The 19286-nt window shown below is 41.9% G+C and overlaps 1 protein-coding gene across 3 annotated transcripts in view; it reads left to right on the plus strand.

Annotated features, from left to right (window-relative positions):
• Positions 1–19286, plus strand: part of Kif26b (kinesin family member 26B) — a 403835-nt gene that overhangs the window by 245102 nt on the left and 139447 nt on the right. The window lies entirely within an intron of this gene.

A 19286-nucleotide genomic window follows, 5' to 3' on the forward strand; every position in this document is an offset into this window, starting at 1 on the left:
TGTGTGTGTGTGTGTGTGTGTGTATACATGTGTGTGTGCACATGTATGGTGTGTGCATGCACAAAGGTGTGATCATGCCATGGAACAGGTGTGGAGCTCAGAGAACAGGTTCCTCTGAGGAACCTCCTGTCTTTGCCTTATATCTAGACATTTATAGCACATCTCTGGTTCTTATGTAGGGTCTGAGGATTCGAACTTACATCTTCATATTTGTACAGCAAGCACCTTTCCCCAGTGAGCCATCTATTTACCTCTCCTGCATCCTTTTTAAACTGGAGTTGCAGCAACATTGTTGAAATTGCAGGTACATGCAATATAAATAAACATGGACTGGACTCATGAAGCAAATGAAGGAGAGTCCTTTGGATCTCATGGACTTGACACTATATTATCCTTTCAAATTTATAAGATTCGTGATCAAACTTTGGGGTAAAAACTGAAGAGTGCCAAACTATGCACCAGGCTACAATGACCTTGAGATGACCTGCAGGTGTGACCTCAGCCTTTTCTTCTTGAAGAAGGTCAGATTTGGTATAGTTCAGACATAGCACTGCCTGTGCCAGAGACTTTCTTTGTTCATATGTGAAGTCTAAGGAGATCATCAGCAAAAGGCTAGGCAGAAGGGTCAGGATATAAGAATATGGCTTAGTTCAACTGTACCGGAAGTCTGAGATGATACAAATATTCTTCTACTATTACTCATAATAGCTAAGGATTATGGAGTGTGTGGAACATGCCCCACATCTTTTCCTAAAAACTTCATCTGAATTATCTCATGTAAATTTTTCCAGCCACATTTTAAGGTAGATGGTTAATCTGCACTTTTAGAGCTAAGTACCATGTTCAGAACAGCTTGCTAATAAATGCCTAAGCTGTGTATGTGAGACTCTCTCTCAGTTTGTACTCTACCATACTGCTCTTTGCCTGTTTGTTTCACGGTCCGGAATGATAAATCAGTCTCACTTCCTTGCCTCCTACAATCAGCTCTTGGCCTGTAATCTGAGTGATGGAGTTGGTAGGAAATCATGATGTGAATTAGTTACGGTACATGCAGTAAGCAGAGCCAGTATGGAGGAATGAAAGCATGGGACTTACCAGTCCCATATCAGCTTATCCTTATTCTGTCCATGGGGACTCCTTGGCTACGGAGGTTTCCATAGGACCTATTTTTATTACCAGGCCATATTTGTATTTCTAGCCTGTCAGTGGGCTACTAGTTAATAAAAAGCAGACTGTTTCATATTAGAGTCTTATCAAAAGCAGCACCTGTCATCCATCAATCCTACTTTCAGAGGTTTTCTTCATCAATATTGAATCCTTAGAAGATGGTATATGTGATGAGAACGATTTGAGAATACACGAGAATTATTGTCTGCTGCATTTATCGCTGTAAGCAAACCTTTGTGTTAAGACTCTGAACGCTGGGGCTGTGGAGGTCGCTCTGTTGCAAAGAGCTTGGTATGCACAAGGGCTGAAGTTTAATCCTCAGAACCCACATAGAACAATCCAGGTGTGACAGTACGTGTGTTCCAGCACTGGGAATGGATAGACAGGTGAATGCCCTGGACTCTATGGCCAGCCAGCCTAACCTAATAGGGGAGATGTAGCCTACCGAGAGACCTTGCCTCCAAAAGCATGGTGAACAGTCACTGAGGAATGACACCTGAGATTGTTCTCTGGCCTCCACATCTGTGTGCACATATACCTACACATCTGCACACACACATATGCATGTGCACATACATGAGTCCCCCCCCACACACACATGCACACACCCGGTAAATTTACACATGTAAATCCTGAGTGTTGAGTGCCTACCTGATATTATAGGATTTTGTTTGTTGTATGTTTGTTATTTTGTTTTATGAATCAGCCAGAACAGAGGAAGTAAGCATTCTTCGGAAATATCTATAATGTTTTCAAGAAAGTCAGAGCCTCCACATTCTTTGTGTTTTATAGAAATCTGAACACATTTCTAACTCTGAGGGACTTAAGGTTTTGTTTTATTTTATTTATTGCTTAGATTGGACTTTGTCCCATGAGAAACCACTGAGCAGATTTAATTTTGTGCAGTCTTTCTTTTGAGACAGAGTATTTATTGTCTGGCAAGATTATCCAAAAGAAGGAAATGAGTTTCAACCAGAGATGGGGGACCCAAAACTCCGAGGTCAGAGCTAACATATAGGTGCCTTTGTCTTGCTGACATCAATATTTTTGTATTTCTCATCTAGAGAGGAAACAGCTACGTATTGATATTTTAGAATTAAAACCCTCTCCGTTTTATTGACTGCTGTTATATTCTGTTGTTCTGATATAAAAATGTTGTTTGCTTGGGACATACTGCTCATCTGTGTCCAATACCGCATTTGTCATTACCACAGTCTAACTTGGTCTAGGGCACAAGAGCAAGCCTGAGGGAGGGTTACAGATGGAGGAGCCAGGCCGCTGGCTTCTAAGCATGAGAACTCCCAGTGCAGGAGAGAAGCTAGGGAGCCCGAGCTGGCTGGTGGGTTAATGGTAGGCTGCATTCTGGGCTTACCTCCTGACGTCTTTGGCTTGTTCTCACAAACTTTCTCATGATCTCAGTTCCCTTCACTGGACACATGAACTTGAAATATCTCTAGGTTCCAGCCAAGTCTGGGAGTTTGGGGTTTATGTGAGACTACACCAGGCCCTTTCTGAGGTATCTCTCCTCCATGTATGGCAAGGGAGCAACAGTGTGATCTTACTCTGTGCTCCTTAGGTCCCCTGGAAGCTCTTCCTCCGAGTCCCCCAATTCAAGCTCTTTGCTTAAATGTCATTTAATCCCTTTGTGGTGGTCAGATCTGTCACTCTGGCGGCCTTTCTGTTTTCTCTGTTTTAGAAGAGTTTACATTCTATACTCTTTTTTATTTTAAGATGATATATTTTTTTTTTTTTTGGTTTTTCAAGACAGGGTTTCTCTGTGTAGCCCTGGCTGTCCTGGAACTCACTCTGTAGACCAGGCTGGCCTCGAACTCAGAAATCCACCTGCCTCTGCCTCCCGAGTGCTGGGATTAAAGGTGTGCGCCACTACGCCCGGCTTTTAAGATGATATTTACAAGCTTTGCAAACTGCCTTTGGATAGGGGTAGGGGTGGAGAGAGAGAGAGAGAAAGAGAGAGAGAGAGAGAGAGAGAGAGAGAGAGAGAGAGAGAGAGAGAGAGAATGAATATATCCAGTTATCTTGAATAGAGTGTCAGTTGTCAACCTTGGTGGGAGGGTAGGGGGTGGTGGAGAGTGTCCTCAGTAGCCTTAGTTTCTATATGTGTGCATTTAAGCGTATAGGGGAAAGTGAGTTAAGAATTGGCCAAGCTATAACACTTTATATGTTTTTAAAAGGAAAACAAAGATGGAAAGTCAGAGAAATGGATACAACTACTGTGGCCAGGACAGGTTCACAATGACTTGGGAAGCAAAGTAGGGTTTTCCAAGTGACTTTGCCCACGTAGTTGCTTGCAGTTACTCTGGGGAATGTGACTGGCTTCTCATGGTTTGAGGTTGGAGGAGCTGTGGGTTTCTCTTTTTAAAGCCTTGTATGTAAGATAAGGAAGGAAGGAAGGAAGGAAGGAAGGAAGGAAGGAAGGAAGGAAGGAAGGATTGCACCACATTAACCACATTAAAGCATATGCAAGCATGTGTGTTAACCATCTAATAGAAAGTGATGTAGTCCACTTCATAAAATTGGTGAAGTCGCACAGTCCTGCCCTTCTAGGCATTTCCACAGTAGTTTTCATTAAAAGTTACCCTCCAGGTCCTACATGATGACTTGGCATATAAAGACAGTTGCTGACAAACAACCTGAGTTTGATTCCTAGACTCGCTATGATAGTCTTGGGTTGGGTTGACTCAGTCAGTCTCATGGAGGCTGCTTGTATATTTGTAATTTTATTTTCAATTAAATTAGCAAGTATACCAGCTAGAAATCCCAAAACAGGCACTGTCAAAAGACCTAAGTTACCCAATTGAATGATGTAAACTTTTGAGTGTCTATGATTGGTATGTTCAAGGTAATAGATGGCACAGTAAGGAATTTCACCAGAAACCTGGCATCTGTTTTTTGTTTGTTTGTTTGTTTGTTTGATTTTTAAATCAAACATACGAATTGGTAATTTTGGAACCTAAGAAAAAGAAACATTGTTTAGTGGGAACTCACTAGAGAGACCCCATCACATATTAAATTTAGTATACGATGAAACCGTGAAATGGAAGATAGACCAGTAGATTATATTCATGTAAATGCATTGAGCAAAAGGATGGAAATTTAGCAAGAAGTATAAAAGACACATGGGTTATACTGTTCTCCACATTCAAACATGGAGCCAAAGTCTAGGAAATAGTAGGTGAGACCAACACAGAAACGATATTCTCTAAAACTGGTCAAAACCACCAGAAGATAGATTCAGGAAGCCCCGCCTATCATCTCCAGAGCCATATGTAGAAGACTGTAGCAAGCATAACTAAGCCTGATGAAGACAAAAGCCAAGGGCACAATCAATACAGCATTGAGGAGACGACACTGTTTTCATGGAAACAACATGGGACTAATCACTTGCTTCCCAGCAGAAGTGATGGATACTGAGAAAATAGGATGCTATGTGCGTGTGCTGTGGGGTGTGCTACTGACTGCCAGATACACAGAAGTATGACAGAAGTATTTGTCAACACTTGAAGTGAAATTAGGACATCTTAAACCAACAATTTCAAGAATCCACTACTAGTAGAGAAACCCTAAATGAAGTAGGAAGAGGAATGACACAGGAGGGAAAGATGGTCCCACACACTCAGGAAGAATCAAGTGACAGATAGGGTGAAAATTTGCTGGGCTGGGAAACATTGGAAATAAAATGTGTGCTGATGGTTGTTTGGAGGCACGAGGAGATAGGTGAAGAAGCATGCAGAAAAAGCTCCTTATGTGAGTCTACATCACAGCTCCTGGATTTGTGGCTCAGGAAACATCCCAGAAGATGGGCAGAAAGATTACAAGCCACCTCTCCTCCAAAGGGCTGTGTAAGCAAGACCAGAAGGATGCCAATGTTGATGGGCATATTAACACAGAAGGGGGATTTTTGCATAGTCCCACCTCCTAGACAAAGAGCTGCAGGGTACTGATGACTGGAGAAGTGGGATTAGCTCTTCTGGGGGGGGGGTAAAGCCCCCTTGTTAGTTGTCCCACGTGGAGTGGTTAGCCCTAAAACCGTATTTGGGTGAACAACAGAAATGGACTCAGCAGTTTGTATCCATGCATTTGTACGTACATATCTATATCCCTGTGACAATAACAATCCATACAAGAAGCTATCAACTTAAGAGTAAGAGGATCAGAGGGGCTTGAGAGATTTAAATGAGGTTTATGGGCATTCACTGTTGAATTCTTCTCACATTGCTGTTGTAAACTTATAGAATAAAATATTGAGGAAAATTTACTGGCAAGTAGAAATACATTTTGATTATGTAAAACAACAAAACAGGTTTTTTTTTTTTGTTTATGTAGCAATAGGTTTAGGACCAAAGCCATACAAAAAGAAGAGAGTTAAATAAAATTAAAACATTATAAGTAGAGTAATGAATAAAATATTATATGTAGAAGGTGAAATAAAATGGAAAATACTTGGTTGATGTAAAAACTGCAAAGATGAGAAAAGAGAAAAGGATATAAGTAGACTAGCAGAAAACAATTCTAAAACGGAAGGTATGGAAAGCAACTAAACACTCCAATTAAAATACAATTTTCTGCTTATACTTTAAAATAGAAGCTAATTGTGTACTCTTCATAAATGGTGCTGCTTAAAGTGTAGAACCCAGAGAAGTTGAGAATAAAAAAACAGAAAAAAAGATACATCCCATAAGTATCCAATAAGGTAAGCTGTATAGCTCTATTAATGAAGAAAATTAGTATAAGGCAAGATAAGACCCATCATTAAAGATTAATAAAGATATTTTAACAATAAAAGAGTCAGTTAATAAGGAATATGTAACAAGCCTACATTTGTATATACCCTAGAACATGGCTGAAGCCCTATACACTGTCTTAGTTCATTTTGTGCCAGCCATCAAAGAACCTAGGATGGGCAGTTTATACAGAATAGAGATTTATTTCTTACAGTTCTGGAAACTGGTTAAGTCCAAGGACAGTGGCCCACATGTGCTGGCTATTCTTAGTTTCCAGCTTGACTACATCTGGAATTAACTAGAACACAAGTGGCTGGGAACACCTGTAAAGGATTTTTCCTAATTAAATCATTTGAAGTGGGGAGACCCACCCTAAATCCAGATCTTCTGAGTCGGGAAGAGCCACCTTTAATCTGGGCCACAGCTTCTGCTGGCAGCCCATATAAAGGACATGGAAAAATGAGCATGCATGCATACACACACACACACACACACACACACACACACACACACACACACACACATCCTGTTTCTCTAGAGAACCCTGACTACTATTCTACATAAGGACTTTCTTGCCATAATATGGCAGAAGGCAGAAAAGCAAGATAATGCCATTAAGACAGACAAGCTTGTCTCTGGAAGGCAGATACCTCATGGCCTATGACCTACTCTGCTTTAGCAGGCCCAGCCTCTCTGTTGTTACTTTGGAAAGTATGTTTCTAACACGTGAACTTCAAAAGACACATCCAAACCATAGAAAATATTATTGATTAATTTTTACTAGGCTAATATTTAGACCACAGCTCCTTAAACAGGGTTCAACTCCATATGAGATTCCACAAGAAAATGTGGGGGATGCAAAAAAAAAATTGGCAAAAATAAAAGATTTCTGAATGGGCAGTGACATAAAAATTAATTCAAAACCAAATTTATAATGAATCAAGGCTTTCTCATAGCTCCTGACCATGTTTCATTGTACAAGTTCCCCACAGCTTTGGTCCTAACACAATGTATACATTTTGTTCTGGGCAGGCCATCTGGCTTGCAATGCCAGAGCTCACTTCCTGGAAGGCTGGGTGTGATACATGCAGTTTTAATCCCAGCAGTGAGGGGGCTGAGGCAAGCAGAATTCTGGGCTTGCTGGCCAAACAACCTAGCCTAGTCAGCAAACCCCAAATCAATCACAGAAAAAAGGGGGGTACCCAAGACTGACTTCTGGCTTCTACATGTATTAACATATCATCATCGTCATCATCATCATCATCATCATCATCATCAATAAATAAATAAATAAAAATTCTATTTGAGTTGCTGGCTTGAGTCCTATTAAAAACCAATCATTAACTGAATTCTGGCCTGGAATTTGGACAGAAGTTCCAGCAATTTCCCAAACGTCACTTCTGTCATCTGTATTAGGCATTGATGTGAGGTGGTGTCCTCAGCACTGACAATTATAAAATAAAAATATTTATGAAGACCTAGAAGCTTTGAGTATGCTGTATATGCTACAATATCAAATAATAGCTCATATGAATGACCTTGGCCATCCTGTTAGTATGGGAATTTGCTTTTGTCTTTAATAAATAGTAAACTTACACCAAATCATTACTTTAAAATAAAATTTCCTATGACCTATTGCTGAAAATGTTTGATTGTAGATGTATCTTACATGCCTATGTACCTGGGGTCACATAACCATTTCTTTGGTGAAAAGTTTAAGATCCCCAATTTGAAGCACTTGCTAAGTTATGACATAGTGTACTTAGTTCTGTCCAAGTGCATGTTGGGACATTTACTAACATTGACCACATATTGGCTCATTAAACAAATGTCAACAAATGCCAGAAGGCTAATTGCATTCTAGAGTATCCTTTCAGACCACAAAGAAATTTGTCCATCAGTGTTCCCTGGTCTAACAAAATACCCAATGGATCTCTGACAATATTTTGAACTTAGGTGACCCTGACACCTAGACACATTCAGTGCTAACTAGATCTCCTGGTGCATATTCTTGATCAAGGCACCTCGGATGTTGCCTACTCCTCTGGTGTGAATTAATACCTTGCCTATGGCCATACACTATGCATGCCTCAGGAACGTTTTTTTGACTGCCAACTGTGGGACAAGAATGGAGGTAATTACAATAATGCGTTGATTCAGGTGTGATTTTCAATTACCAGATAAAAAGCAGGACTTGGGTGAAGCATTTCGAAAACAGTCATTTTCTCATATTATCCCCATCTCAAAAAAAAAAAAAAAAATGTGATGGTGTGTGTAATTTACAGAGATTTCAACATTCCCAAATCATCGTTATTCCTAAACCATATCTTTTCATTTCCAAGTAGATCTCTTTCCTTTATGGAAGTCTTCCTGGGCACAGAGGGAGGGGGTGGCAAACTGTCTGATATACCTTATGGTTTAATGCGCTTTTATTAACTCTTTGGATAACATACAGAATGATAGGTCCACTGTGACATTTTATCCATGTGTTTGTTGCCATGTGTATTAGTCAGGGTTCTCTAGCGTCACAGAACTTATGGTAGTCTTTATGCAGTAAGGGAATTTGTTGATGACTTACAGTCTGTAGACCAACTCCCAACAATGGTCAGCAGCAGCTGTGAATGGAAGTCCAAGGATCTAGCAGTCGCTCAGTCCTGCAAAGCAAGCAGGTGAAGAAGGGAGAGAGCAAGTCTTTCTTCTTCCAATGTCCTTATGTAGGTCTCCAGCAGAAGGTGTAGTCCAGATTACAGGTGTGTGCCACCACTCCTGGATCTGGGACTTGCTTTGACCTTGAACTCAGAGATCTCCCTGTCTTAATCTTCTGGGATTCATAGTCACTATGCCTCAAGATCTCCATGCAAAGATCCAGGACAGAAACTTCTATCTCCAGCCTCCAGATTAGGATCACAGGTGAGCCTTCCAATTCTGGATTGGAGTTCATTCCAGATATAGCAAGTTGACAACCAGGAATAGCCACTACACCGCGCTTAGGTCTTCTTCACCCTATCCACACTCTTACCTTTCCTCCCCGCTTACTAGTCTCCAATATATTTATACATATACATACATATGTGTGCCTATATATTCACTCCTCATAGACGAAGCATACAGTAGTTTGCCTTTCTTATACCATTATTTTTTCTGTGCCCCCTTCATTCCCCCTAGATACTTCCTTTCCCTGTATGTATACCATATATGTGTGATGTGAAAATAGAAGAGGCACTCACACTTACACACACACACACACACACACACACACACATGCAATATATATACTATACATATTCTGCACACAAAAGAACACATGTAATGCTTACTTTCTGATTTTGGCTTACGTTGCTTGGCATGCCAATTGTATTCTAATGTGTTCAAGCAAGTTTACTTCAGTGCAGTCAGAGATTCTGAGAAGGGAACCAGAGACCTCTCAGTAACCTGAGTAATGGGATCTGCCCCTGTTATCAAGGTTATTACCTCCTGGGCTTAATTAGAAGCTAGTGGGATGTTATCACTTAGTCTACTAGCAGAGAGCTTCCTTGAAAGGCACAGAGTTAGGGAATGATATGATGAAACAGGGGAAATGGACCATATCAGAAACTGCTTACCCACAACAAATCTGAAAGAAGCAAGAGAGGAGAGAAAGACACAGACACTGCCAACCTTATCGTGTGTGTGTGTGTGTGTGTGTGTGTGTGTGTGTGTGTGTGTGTGTGTAAATATCCATGGACTTTCAGTTTTTCTTCCTTTGAATAATATAGTCGTTATTCTTTTGCTTTCTTTCAGTTTAGGACTTCCAATATTTTACCAGCTGCCTTTCTAAGCTGCCTTTGAGAAAGGCTAGTCTCAACCCACTACCTCATAGTGAAAAATCTGAGATGCTCTGGGGAAGAGAGAAAGACTGCTTTTCCCTCTCTCTCCTCCGTTACCTTCCAATATTTCTTCTACTGACTTTCTTTCCTCCTTTTGCATCCCATAGGAAAGGGTGTGGGGTGCTGGTGAAGAGCAGATGCAAAGTTGTGTTTGTGTGGGCTGGAAGTGAAGTGGTTTGTTAGCAGGTGTCCTTTACGAAAATCAGACTTCCTGACAGTCACGAGGGAACAGGTTGCCCAAAGAACTTTGAGTGCATCATGTCTGAGTTGTAATTTCCAATCTCTTTTATTTTACTGTCAGCCAATGGCTTCTGTCATTCTTACTCAAAGAGAAAGGTGTGTGGAGGCTCCAAGCTGGGGGGTGATTCTTGGTGTCCTCAGCACTGACCCATATTAAAAACCCAAGAGCACTAACATAATGACGGTGTGTGTTCACATGTGTGCACATGTTGTGGGGACTTCCTTGGAGAGACACTGTACAAACATCATCAGGCTTGATCTAACACCCTTTGAGTATGGAGAAGTTTAAACCAGCCTAGATATACTGCATAACCTGCAGAAAGCAACAGGTGAGCTAAAAGAGGGCCTCTTAAGCTTTTCCACTAATGACAGTTTGCCCAACACTTTTCTGTACAACCCCAAATGCATAGGTATATAATACAGGTAAGCAAACCAAATGTTTACTGCATAATAATCATTCATCAACACAGTTATTTTAAATATTTTGATATGCACAAAAATTTTATTATTTATGAAAGCAAAATTTCATACTAGTAAAGTGAGTACACTTATTCTTGCATAAAAGTTTAAATCTCGACTGTGTGTTTGATACAGCAGGACACAGGATCAATGATTTTCAGAGTTGATTGATACTTTGACTTTATTATCATCAATGCCATGAATAATGCTATACATAAATACATAGTACGGAGTGGTAGAAATGCATCCGGGACCATTTCAAAAGTTGAAAGGACAAAAAGGACATTCTGTCCTCATTCCATGCCAAAATTCATTTGGGCATTTTAAAACCTCATATTGTAACACAATCAAATCTGAAGATTGGCAACCCTGATGTTCACATGCACCCTGAGGAGCATGGGAAAACATTCATGGTTTTCTGTAACTTAACCGCTATGTTCCCTTAAGAGCAGAGCACTCACCTGCTAGGAAGGACACTGATGGAAATTCCTGATGTCATACCTCAGATCTGAGTTGCTTCAGGCTAGCCTTACTGTCATGGATGGCTTGTCACATGCGTGGTGAAGCATGTTATGAGCTTAGAACCAAGGCTGCAGTATAGTCACATGATGTAATATGCTAAGCATGATTAGACTTCTTGAGTTCATTATCTTATAGGTAGAACTATAGTCTGACAGAATACTAAGTGTGTACTAGATACTGTTGCCAACTTGTTCACAACCTCCAGATTCAGTTTGCCATGCAGGAGTGATCCACAGTTTCAACATCCCTACTTCAGATACAATCTGTGCTACCTCATTCTATAGGCAAAAACTATGTCTTACTATCTGATTTTATTTCTCCAAGTCAGGTAAACTTGATTAAATTCCCAGTGGGTAGATCCCTAACTCATAGATAAGAAGGCCTGTTTAAATAGCAAAGTTTGAGAAGCCTACCAGTTTCCACATTACAGTTTTTCTATTTCCACTTAGAAGTTACACAAGGAGTCAGGACACACAGCAGTAATGCTGCTCAGGAAATCCCATTGTTCTTGGACATAGCTTGTCAGTACACAGGGCTTTCAGTTTCACCTTGGGGTGGGGGTGAGGATGGGGGTGTGTGCAAGTGTTTGCTGGTGGTCTCCAGTGGGTGGAGCTGAAGGCCAGCAGGAGCTAAAGCCTTAGCAATACAAGTTGCAAAGTAAATGGACTGGAAGGTACTCCTTCCAGTTTGTGATTCTTGAGGGTAAGAGTTGCTGGCTTTCCTTTGGACAACTACACGAGAAGAGCATCTTGCTAGGACATTGGTCTCATTCCTGTGATCGTGATTAGCAGGGCAGTGGGAATGACATCTGTCCCACTCTGCAGCTTTAGAAAGTTCTGCATTGATTGGGAACAGTCAGATTGGTCATTTAGCGCATACCCTGATACCAAGGTTCCTTTGCAGGTCTTCAATACACATTCTATGTTTCCCCAGTTAAAAAAGTATGCCACTCTCTGTAAAGCACAAAACTCGTGACACTGTATAATCCAAATGATAGGCTGGAAACTGGGCTTGTTGTAAGTAACATATGAGCAGCACCTGGTGTAAGACGTGTTAACATGCTCAGTGCCTGGAGCAAAACTGGCAAGCACAGCCCCAGCTCTTGCCAGTCACTTGTCAAACCCCAACCTAGGGTTCCTTCCAAACTCTCAGAAGAAGGTCCAAGACACGGCACCTCATGTAGTCCTCAGACTCTACTAGGGCAAGGGCTGGATCTCAGCCAATGTAAAACAGAACCTCTGAATTAGAAAAGGAATTCTGTAGCGTTGGGGCAGGGGCCTCGGGTGCCAAGATGCTGAATACCAATGTGCTGGGTTGTCGTGTCATGCTTAGGAGTCAGAGTGAGGATGAAGGTGAAACTTCCTTCGGCAGGTCTGCTCCCTAGTAACCGAGGAGCATGCTAGAGATATAGAACAGGCCTCCCCATTCATGATAAACAAAGAAGCATCTTCTCCAACCCGGGATTCAGTGATCCGAATGCCAGAGACCAGGCAGGCCATGCAAAGTAATTTGCAGATCTTTCTAGAGGGTGTATAGTTGAGTCCCATGCAGGCAGAATACTGGGGAGGGATAGTTATAACACAACCAAGATGTTACTAGGCACTATGGCACTGCAGGCGCTGTCGGATGCTTTTTCTAGGCATCCTGATAACTTTTATGAGATTGGTACCACCATTTCCCCATTTCATAGACAAAGACAGATTCCATGGTTACAGGAGACAGTCTGAGATGACTCACGGTCTGGTGTAACTTTTAGGACCCTGGGATTACTAAGTCTTGGCTTTGCCACTTATGTGACCTGGAGGAAAGCTCTTAATATCTTTTTGTCCCTATTTTCTTGTCTGCAGAATAAGGAAAATACCATTATAGACTTCATGAAGCTGTAATGCAGATGAAGTAAGTGGGTATATATGCAGCCCTTGGCGCTGGGCCCACATAGCGTAAGAACTATTTATAATCTGTGGTACTTATTTGTTCTCAGTCAAGTAAAAATTTTGAACCTAGTTTAGCCTAATGGTGGGTCTGAGTGCCTTGTTAATACGACTCCCTCGAAGCAGTTGGGTTAAATTTGCTCCCATTCTTTGATTACATGTAAGAGGAAATCAGAAGCCTGCTTTATCAGGGTATCAGGAGAGCACAGGTACCCTGGAAACAGTTTTGATCCACAGAGCATCTTTTAAATGAAGGATACTTGCTATTCAGGTCAGTAGTGAGAATTCACATGAAAATGAGACTGTGTGAGCTGAAGGGTAAACAACTGCATTTTTGCTAAGACTAGCCACACATCTAGAGGCATTTGGCAGCCAGAAGAAGTAAGTCTAGTCCTTTATCAACACACAGACAGAGTTGTTGAGCCTTTTGCTAAATCTGGCTCTGAGACACTTCTGTCTTTAGGTCTAGGCAGTTGCTTCATCATGCACCCATGCTGTCCTGATATTTTGGTACTGAGCACACTGCTATACATTCACAGGACACCAGCTGCACGTCTGTATGATCCTCTAGACAGGGGTCATGTGCCATATAAAGTTATCATATAAACCATTAGATGGCATGCGCTTTAGAGAAACAAACCCCAGACAGGTGGGCAGACAAGATTCTGTCTTTCTGATGAAATAGGAGTTCTGCCTACTGTCTTAGCACTACATGACTGGAATGGTCACTTTAGCATGGTTTCATCACATCTTCCAACTGGAGATTTAAAATTGATGATAGCTATAATTGTAGATAAGATGTCTCTACATAAAGAAAAACGGTAGAGACTAAAACCAAAGAGCAGTCCCAGTTCCCTCTTGCCTTGAGAGATCCCCATGAAAAACTACCCATATTAATAGAAAGAAATGCTAATGGAATATTTTTTTTTAATTACACATACAGTTTCCAGTTTGTCTTTTTGGAAATTACACCTAGCTGTATCAGGTCTTCTCATGAGCACATTTAACATACAGGCTTTGCACATATATGTCCATACAGAGTATGAATGAAGCTCTCATAGTTCTTTGAAGGGCCAAGACCTTGCCACTCCCTGTGTATAGTCAAGCCACCGTGCATAACAAGAGACCGTCTATGATATTAACATGTCCCAAATTTAGCATTTATGTTCTTGAAAGCACTTCCTTTCCCCATAAAGATCTAACTAAACATTAGAAGTTTTGACCTTTTAGTTTTTTTTAAAGAAGTGTTTGATGGTCTGATTGTTTTCAACAAAAGAGGTCTGTTCTCTCGCTGTAGGGAGAGATTCCTTAGTTCTTTTCAGAGATGAAAACCCTCTCTTAAGCCTGCTAGAGTGGAGATCAAGGGCATCCCAGCCTGTCTCTGAAGGATGATTCCTGTCCATGAAAGGAAACTGGGTGGTAGTGGGCATGTTGAAAACCAATGGGCGTGGCTCTAGAACTTGACATTTTATTCATGGCAGTCTACAGAGTGGCTGTCATGCCTTGTGACTTTTTGAATGTGTGTTCTCTGTGAGGATTTGCTGGCTTTTCCAAGGCCAGTGTGGCTCTCCTATGGGATTTGATACCATAGGACCCATTTTCCTGCCAGGTCTGTTCCGGTAGAAGGTTGTGTTGCACATCTAGGGGCCGACCTGGGGCTTCCCAAGGAAGAGAGACCCACTCTGCCCCAGCCCTGGTCTCAGGTCCTTAGGTGCTGCTTGGTAAGACATCAACTCTTCAGATCCGAGAACTGTTGCATCTTCTTAGCAAGTAGGTCAAGTGAGGGCAGGGGCAGGAAGTCAGGGCTGCAGCTAGGGGAAAGGGTGGGGCCCTGCGCCATGTTTGAATGGGGATAGTTTTCTGACCATCACTGCTCCTTTTGTCTCTAGGCATAGACGGCTTCATTCTGTACATCTTCCCCACCCCCTTCTTCCTCTTTCCTATCCTCCCCTTTCTCCTCTCTCCCTTTCAGCTAAACTCATAGTGATATTCAGGCCCAGCGCCATTTTGTAATGAGGTTTAGAAAAAATGGGGCACAAAGAGTATAACAAAAACTGTCAAATTTAAAGTGAACAAACCCTTGATTTCCTTCTAAAAGATAAACTACACCATGCCTGAACTTTGGAACGGTAATTATTTCACAATAATACACAATTTTGTAGGAGAAAAGGAAGGAAGGAAGGAAGGAAGGAAGGAAGGAAGGAAGGAAGGAAGGAAGGAAAGGAGGGAGGGAGGGAGGGAGGGAGGGAGGGAAAGCTTACAGTAAACATCCATAATGCCTACCTATTACAGTTTTCTCAACTAACTTCATCTCTATATTAGTAATCAATTGAAGTTTTGAAAACATGAAGAGTTATATATAAGCTATTATGTACAGCTGTCAATTTGTAGCATCCCTTCATTCATTCATTCTTTTCTGAATAACCAGGATTAAAAAATGATCACTAAACCTCATCACTAGTAAATTACGTAGATGTGGTACACAGGCATACCAAGTAATACAAACCTGCTTTTACACCACCCTTATATCTTTACAGAACATGTGTGATTCATTTTAGTTGATGCTTTTAAATGATTATGGCTTTCTATACTCCTAGCACTTCCCACAGGGAAGTTGTGTATAGGTAATTTAGATATGGTTATTTTAGAGGCTTTTTGTAATTTTTGACTATTTGGTAACCATTAGACCCTCTTCCTTGTGAATGAATAAATATATTCTACAGAGTGTGACCTAGGATTTCAGAACTAATGTGTTTCTTTCACCCCATTACTCAGAATAACACCTTACATGGCTTGGGGAATATACAAAATTAGATACACTGGCTACCAATGCTCCAAGTCTGCCTTCCTCACAAACACTACTGTGTGTTGGGCACAGAGAGAAGAGAGATCAGCAAATTTCAGTCAAAGAACTTGGTTCATTTGACTGAAAGCTGCTTGTTTGTTTTCTTGTTTGTTTGTTTTAAGGCTATCCATCTCAGACCCTTCTGATAGCTCTGTGAACTAATAATTTGTCCAAACTCCTCCTGGAAATGATTCTTAATTCCATCACCATTTGTAGCTCCCCTTCTGTCCAATGAACCAGAAGTTAGCCTGCAAGGCATCTCTTCTTTAATCTATTATATGGTTTTTATCTTTATATGCAAGTTGATCTATTTCCCCAAATTAGCGTATGGCCTTAAGAACCATATTATTATTCTACTTTTCTGGAGTCTAGTGAGGACAATGAAAACACCAAAGGATGCCACAAATGGAAGAAAGCTTTGGGGACACCAGAACCAGTGCCTTACAAAACAAACAATAGTGTGCATTTCAAATAAAATCTTACAAGATTTTCAACATACCAACTCCATAACAGTAAGGTTACTCCTTTAGAAATGAGACCACATGGGAGGGAGGATGAGCTCCAGGTCCCTCCCCTCCAGAAGGCCCTGGTTTCTGTGGCCTCTGGTTTCTACTGGATGAGAGAGGCATTCAGAGATAAGATCAGTGGCCCAGCATTTTGATGAGGAAGGAAGACTCCATTTTCATGGCTTTAGTCTCACCAGAGATGTATAGAAACTGGAACTTGCTGCTATTGAGTCTCCAACAGAGAAGCACACCTGGGAGGTGCCAGGTTGAATTCTCTGGAAGCCAAACACTCAAATGGAGTTGGGCGTGTGCATGTGTGTGTGTGTGTGTGTGTGTGTGTGTGTGTGTGTGTAGTTGTTGGAGATGATTACCCAGGATTAAAGAGAGAGGACTGAACAGAGGGAAAGTCAGTCAGACACCACTAAGGTTCCTTAACCCCATGGATGGGGACTGTCTAGAGTTTGCATGGCCCAGTACCTTAGCTGCTGGCTTCTCTGTTCAAGACTCATTAGCAGCAATTTCCAGTTTCCACTCATACCTCTGGTGAGACCAAAGTGTCAGAGCCATGAAAATGGATCCTTCCTTCTTCATCAAAATGCTGGATGGCTGCTGGCTCTTCTCTTGCCATCATCCCTGATCCCAGTGTAAGGGCCACTCGGGGAAGCCAGTTCTCTACTGCTTTCTGTGGTTTTCTTCAGCAGAAGCAAATTTTAAAAAGGCTGAGCGTAGAAGGCTGGCTGCCCAGCAGTGGGCAACAAGTCCTCTCTCTTGAAGACAGATCCGGAAGGACACTGAGCGTCCACTGCTCCTTGGAGTCCCGGTGCCCACAGGAGAGTGGAGAGTGCTGGCAGCATCTGATGGTCTGGTCTTTACTTCTAGAGACAGGAAGTGGAGATTCCTAGTTCCAAGCTTCTGAGATGCTCCTTGTTTGATGTTTTGATAAGAACAATGTGCTTCCAGAGAAATTCTGTCAGCAGCGTCCATGTCCTTCCATTTCACCAGGCTTAGCAGCCATTTTCATATTTAAGGTCTACGTTTGGTCCAGTAGACAGTGTGGCACATTGCAGGAGGAAAACTGGGCTCCAGATCCCATTGCTGACTGTAGGACCATGAGCAAACATGTTGGCTCTGCTGGATCACAGCCCATTGGTGGTCCTGGTTCCAGTCGATACCAAAGGGAATAGTTTATAAATTATAAAATAGTGTTTAAAGTCTCCCTCCCTTCACTACTCCATAGAGTCATTTGCTCGGTTATTACATTAATGTGTTTTCTAACTTTTAACGTGTGAGTCTTCCCATCTCTTTAAACAGAGCAAATGGAAGATTTTGTTTTCTGCTTATTATTTCAGTCTTCTCCAGAGACTCATTTCAAGTCTCCTTCCACATCAAGCCATTAGGCCATTGCTTTGGGCCCATCCACCAGCCATGATAAAGCATCTTGTCAGGACTGACTTCCTGCCAAGTGTGCCTCATTCTGCCAGTTTCTTTGGTTTTACTTTTTTCTTTTTTCCTGTTTTTTTTTTTTTTTTAATTTTATTAACTGTCTGCATAGTTGAACTCTTTGCAACTTTTACTTTTTATTTTCTGCTAAGTCACACCTCTCCCAAACCTCAGACATTAGGATTCACTTAAAATGTTTTTTTTACTTGGAAAAGAATCAAGCATGCAAAAATAATACATAAATATTGACAGATGTCCAGTTCCAAGACACATAATTAAGTCAACACCTATGCACCAACTGCTTGACCAATATCAACATAAGTTACTATTTTATGTTTCACTTTTCAAATAAATATCCAGGGTCTACTTGAATCCAGAACTTGCAATATATATTGACGACTGTCACATTACCTGGCCTAAAGAAATAGTTGACATCATTAACTAGGCACAAAATCTACCAACCAGTAACTGCAGCGAGAAATACAAACAGGAAGAGAGTAACACAGTTAGTTACCTCTGGGAGAGTTGGAATGGTTTCCAGGTTTCCAGAGGATGTGACTTAAACAGTTAAGGGTGATTTGCTTGGGGCACTAGAGCATTCTAGGTAGTGTGTTAGTCTCCCATCACTGTAACAAATGCCCAAAGTCAATTAACTTAAAAAGAGGAAGTTGCTTGCATTGGCCCCGGGCTGTGGAAATGGTAGGCTGTGACCAGGTGGATCCATGGCATTAGAATACATCACAGTGGGAGAACGGGTGGAGGAGGCCTGTCTGTCTCATGGTCCAGAGAGAAAAGAGTAAGAATAGGAGACAGAGTCCACAGTTCCTCTTGAGGGTACACCTCAGTGATTAAAGCCTCCACTGGATCCTACCTACCTGAAGCATCTACCACCTCCCAGTGAAACCAAGTTGAGAAGCAAGCCCTGAATGGATGGGCCTTTGAGGACACTCCAGCCATACTATAGCACAGGAGGAACACATGCCCTTTGAGTGTCTGTGTGTCCCGCCACAATAGCTCTTCAGCCACCCCATGCTGTCCTTCATGGCTCTTGACCATTCCTGCTCAGGTTTGGGGCCTGCACCTTTCTAAATGTCCACATTTCCGTAGGAGTCCCATTAGACACCCTCACCATGAACTGATTCATTCACCCATTTACTGAACACTGAGAAGAAGCCGCTGGCTCTAGCCTACCTTCAGATCACTGACAGAACTTGTTAAAGGCTCAAGTCCAGTCTCTGGAAGCTATTCAGAATTTGGAGGAGAAGGTCCAGGGATTCAGAGTTCTAACACGTTGCCACCAGGGGCTCCTAAGGGCAGTACTGTGAGGATACATGGAAACACAAGGAAGGGAAGTCTTGTAATGCAAGAGAGGGTGGTAAAGAACCCCAGGAAATCAACCCGCTGGTGGTCCTTACCTGGATCACCAAGACACCCCCTCCTGTTCCCACCCCTGCCAGTCCCTCCTGTCTCACCCACCCTCCAGTCTGAAACACTCACTTGTGTGGACACGTACACCCCACCACCACCACCACCACCACCACCACCACCACCACCACCACCACCACACA

The sequence above is a fragment of the Mus pahari genome, chromosome 5 (genome assembly GCF_900095145.1).
Source record: "Mus pahari chromosome 5, PAHARI_EIJ_v1.1, whole genome shotgun sequence".
NCBI lineage: Eukaryota > Metazoa > Chordata > Mammalia > Rodentia > Muridae > Mus > Mus pahari.